This window comes from Hypomesus transpacificus, unplaced genomic scaffold, assembly GCF_021917145.1.
Source record: "Hypomesus transpacificus isolate Combined female unplaced genomic scaffold, fHypTra1 scaffold_89, whole genome shotgun sequence".
NCBI lineage: Eukaryota > Metazoa > Chordata > Actinopteri > Osmeriformes > Osmeridae > Hypomesus > Hypomesus transpacificus.
In genome coordinates, this window is record NW_025814040.1 from 59,641 (window position 1) to 65,397 (window position 5,757).

Genomic DNA, 5,757 nt, shown 5'->3' on the forward strand with positions numbered 1-5,757 from the left:
TATGCTCATTAATATTTAGATAAGCTGCGCGCTGATTGGTTGGTTATCAACGAGTGAAGCTGGGAGCAAAAACGCAACACGGCCAACAGCAGCACTCGCTGAAACACCAAAGTTGGAGACTTGAAATAAAAACGCGCAAATAAATCTATTGTGTCTACACAACACTGTTTTCAACAGATTGACTATATATCATTTGAAATGATAACATTACTTGTTTCCACTGCTGTTGTTAAAGCAAACTGGATTGACTTAGGTGGGTAGAACGTTAGGCTACAGCTTAGCAACCAAACCATATCGTGATTCTACTCGGCTTCAGTTAGCTAGCTAGGCTAGCTCTAGATATCTTGCTGTAAAATAACATGACAAAGATCTGGACAAACATGCATCGTGAATTGTAGATTTTCATTACACAGGTTATTTATTTGAATGAAACACAGTCAGGAACATGAATCAACGTTAGCCCCATTGCCAATAAACTAGGCTAAATGATCACACATTCTACCTATGCTCTTGCATTAACTAGCAAGCTAAACTTGTTTACATGCCTACAGTCTAGGTGTTACTAGTAACAGTTACTAGCAATGCTAACGTATCCTGTATCTATAACCTGCCTTTCTCCAGTTCTTTCAAATAGATTATCTGGACAGGCGTTAGCAATAAGCCAGACTGCAGTTCGTTTTCTGGCTATTTTTCGGAAGCTTCCCTTCTAATACCGACTACAGCTAGTCTAGTTAGAGTCATTTGATGTGTGTAGAAACGTATTTAGCATTCTACCTGGTATGCTATATACAGGAAACGTTAGCATTGCTAATAACTGTTAGCACAACATCATACTGTCCTTATAGCTTGCGGTTGCAATGAGCATACGGTTGGAACAGCACCTCTTTCCAGGTTCAGCTTCCTAGCATATCCTGCTTGAAATTGTCCAAGGTTGTCAAAACTGTCTTGGGTGAAATGTTCAGAGCAAATGAATGATTGAGTGTCGACTTCGCCGGGATCTTCTCATAGACAACAGCAGCCATGCCTGTTGAATGTTTGGCTCCTTGGGAAGACTGAGTGTTAGCCTTCCCTGTACAGCCTGGAACACAGCATTTACGACCGTGGTCCATTTTCAATATCCTTGTTATAATTCAAAACGTTCTTCTTTGTAATTCCTTATAAGTAGCCCACACAGAGCAGCGCGCAGCTAAACTAGTATCAGAGATAGACGCTACCTCAGACTGGTCTGTATGTAAATTCTGGGGCGTGACAAAGATACAGACCAGAGCCAATAAGAGGGCGATCACCGGTCCTACGTAGGACCGGTGGCTTTTTTGAAAAGCTAGCGTTTTACAGCCAATTTTTTTCTTTTTGAGATTTGAATAGGAAAGAGGTGTCAATGGACTTTGATATTCACGGTATGTTCAGTTTACCCTCCGAACTGTTGTTTTTCAACAATGACAAGGTAAAATCGGTTTTGCAGTCAATTGCCCCTTTAAGAGAAATGAAAACACAATGAGAGCAGACTCGCTGGCCAGAAAGATGCAGAATAACAATCTTACTGACTTCTGGAAGGAGGTCAAGATCATAAATAATAACAGAACTCCCCTCCCTTCTGATATCAAAGGGGTTAGTTGTCCAGAGAAGATTGCTGATCTATGGCATGAGCACTACAGTAAACTATTTAAATGTGTTCAAAGTAACACAGTGAGAATTGATAATGAATATAAAGGTATCTCTGCAGACTTGATAGTTAGATCAGTAGATATTTATGATGCCATCCACATGCTAGACAACAACAAAGCTTGTGGTATGGATTGCATTTCTGCAGAGCATCTAAAAAATGCCAGTTATAGACTCAGTCCATTTCTAGCCATGTGTCTCACTGGAATTATGGTTCATGGTGTTCTACCGAACTCTATTATGTCAATACTGTTAGTGCCTGTTGTTAAAGATAAGGCTGGTAAACTAAACAGCATAGACAGCTATCGACCCATTGCATTGGCCAGTATCTTGTCTAAAGTGTTTGAGAGAATTATTTGATTGAAATTGGAAATGTATATTCTGACTGCAGAAAATCAGTTTGGTTTTACTGAAAGTAGCCTACAATGATGCTTTTAGATTGCTACTTAATGTGCCAAGGTGGCATAGTGCTAGTCAGTTGTTTGTGTCTAAGCACGTACCAACCTGTAAGGCAATCCTGAGACAACTGATGTATGGTTTCAATGATGCTTTTAGATTGCTACTTAATGTGCCTAGGTGGCATAGTGCTGGTCAGTTGTTTCTGTCTAAGCACGTACCAACCTGTAAGGCACTCCTGAGACAACTGATGTATGGTTTCATGTGTCGACTGGACAAGTCTGAGAACTGAATAGTAGAGGCCCTGGTCAACCCTCTAAAGAGCTGCTATCGATTACTTGGAACTTAAGACTACATTGGCACAAAAGTCTTCATACTTTTTATGCACTGTATTATCTATGTTTTATGTTTTCGTTTTACTCTCTTTTTTATAGCTCTATGTCTGTTATTTTATGTGGAACTTGGCGTCTGAAATAAAGATTTATATATATATAAATACATATATATATATCAATGTTTCAGGATTTGTATAACTTTTTACCATTGCATACAAAATCGGAAATGCAATACTAAAAAGATCAGCTTTTGTTAAGAGATCCAAGATTACAAGATCCACAAGGCCTTGGCTAGAAACCAAGGAATGAGTGGGGGCTTGGTCAGCCCACACTCTCCTGAAATGTTGCGTGTGCGTCTTGCCAAGCCCGCGCGTGTGTAAGTTAAGGCTGAGTGTGTGAGGATGTGGAGCACGCGCGGGCAGGAGGAGGGGAGACATTCATTAGAAATTTGGCTAGAAATTAGCCAAGCAAGCATGTTTCAAATATTCACCAAAAATAGACATTTGATCTTACAGTCAACTTTTTCACAGATTTGTGTTATAAACATTCTCAAGAGTCTTCATATGAACTTGTGATTGAATCAGAGTATCAGTTTTTGACTGGCTGATGTGTAAAGCATTATTTTAGCGTTAGCGATAAGTTCAATTTGCTTTATATCAATCATTTTTGGAGATATGAAGTTGCCTTTGCACACGGTAACATGTTGTAGTGTCTTCCATCGATATACCAAGTTTCGTGTTGATATCTCAAAGATTTGCTGAGACATGACTTCACATCCTGTTTGGCGGCTTTTCTGATGAATTTGATTGGCTGTACCGGACAAACGGTTGTGAGGATCAAAATTCTTTTCGATAACTTTTGTGAGGCTTGGTCTGAAGATCATGTCTGGTAACTTTGAAGAAGATATGACAAAAATTGTAGGAGGAGTAGGCTTTCAAAGGTTTTTTGATAAAACCGGAAGTAGCGGAAAATCTATATAACCGGAAATTGACGCCATGGGGTGCGTTGAACTCGGCTTGAACCAGGGAATCCAATGGTACCTCATTTTTGAAAATGGGTCATACGGTTCAAAAGTTGCGTGTGTAAACACAAGTCCAACTTTGACCCGTTGGTGGCGCTGGAGTGGTCTAATGGGAGACATGAAACTTGGTGTAGGTATAGAATCAACTGTCCTTAATGAGTGTGCCAAATTTCACAAAAAGTTGTCGAAGTGTTCTAGGGGCTGCCATTGACTTCCATGGAACAAGAATAATAATAATAATAATAATAAAACTAACAATAACAATAGGTTTCCTCCTGACGGAGGAATCCTAATAAAACTAACAATAACAATAGGTTTCCTCCTGACGGAGGAATCCTAAATATAACTGCAAGCAGTAATGGCGGATTCCTCCAAACATTGCGAACCATTGAAAAATGTATATTCTTGACAAATTGGAACTGTATAGAAAAATATATGCTGCAGAATTACCAATGGGATACCAAATCTGAAATATAATACCACCAGGATCCACAAGGGCCTTTATTTCAACTCAAGGAGTGAAGGGAGGGGGCTTGGTTAGCCTATCCATTCCAGAAAGCCTTTGTGCTTTAGGGCGTGGAATGTAGCGCCACATATGGGTAATGGTGGGACAGTTGTGGTTTGGTAATTACCCTTGGTCTATACTTTCAAAAAAGCTCGACCAGAGAATACCCCCCGCTCTCAGGGTACCGAGCTTCAACTCAGTCATGATGCTGGGATGAATGTAGGCCTATATGTAGAGACCAGGGAGACAGACACACCGGTCAGCTGCCCTGATGGGTCCGTGGTAGATCATTAATGCGGGTTGTATCCTACAACGCTCGTGGCCTCCGAGTAGGACATACTGCTGCTGATAGATCAAGACGTTTGGTGGTGGACACATTGCTGGACGAGAGTGACATTGTCTGCCTTCAAGAAACCTGGATGACCAAGCAAGATCTGGACAAATTGAACTCCCTACACAAGAACTTTCATGGTGCTGGAGAGTCCACTACCGATCTCAGCATGAGAATGGTTTGTGGGAGGATAGCTGGTGGTGTAGCTATACTGTGGAACATAAAATATGACCCAACGGTAAAGGTGGTGTGGCTTAACGTTGACTGGGCTATTGGGTTGGAGTTTAATCACAATGAAAATAAATGTACTATTGTAAATGTGTACACACCATATGAATCCTATGACCATGAGGATGAATTTCAGAACAGGTTAGCTTTTATTCAGTCCTTCATAGAGGACAATAGTTCATGTTGTGTCTATGTCATGGGTGATTTTAATGCTGACATGTCAGATAAGTGTTTATTCGCACAACATCTGCAGCAGTTCTGTAATGAAACTAAATTAATTATATCAAGCGTTATTGCCTGATACAAGTTTTACCTATATAAGTGAAACGTGGCACACAACTTCCTGGCTAGACCATATTGTAACCACAGCCGATTCTCATGACTCACTGGAAAGTATAGAGATGTGTTATGGGCTGGCCACCACTGATCACATACCAGTTGCTATGCTGCTAAATGTTGAGAGTGTACCCTTGTTGCTGGCCCCCCAAGAAAACTGGACTGGTCAAAATTGACCAAAGAGGTTCGGCACAGATATTCTCTATTAACTAATTCTCGGATATGAACTGCAAGGATAAACATAATGCTGAAAAGCTCTGTGCCATGTATGATGATATTGTCAAATGTCTTTATGCTTCCAGTGAACCTTTTATTAATCACAAGAGTAAGGTCCCTAACGCACGGCCTGTCTGGAATGAGTTTGTGTCTGAGCAACATGCTGCTGCTAGAGAAGCCTTTAGAGTCTGGTCAGAGGCAGGCAGACCCAGACAGAGAGTGCTGCTTGATAACAAAAACCTCACAAATGCTAGATTTAAATATGCACTCGTTTCATTAAGAGAAATGAAAACACAATGAGAGCAGACTCGCTGGCCAGAAAGATGCAGAATAACAATCTTACTGACTTCTGGAAGGAGGTCAAGATCATAAATAATAACAGAACTCCCCTCCCTTCTGATATCAAAGGGGTTAGTTGTCCAGAGAAGATTGCTGATCTATGGCATGAGCACTACAGTAAACTATTTAATTGTGTTCAAAGTAACACAGTGAGAATTGATAATCAATATAAAGGTATCTCTGCAGACTTGATAGTTAGATCAGTAGATATTTATGATGCCATCCACATGCTAGACAACAACAAAGCTTGTGGTATGGATTCCATTTCTGCAGAGCATCTAAAAAATGCCAGTTATAGACTCAGTCCATTTCTAGCCATGTGTCTCACTGGAATTATGGTTCATGGTGTTCTACCGAACTCTATTATGTCAGTACTGTTAGTGCCTGT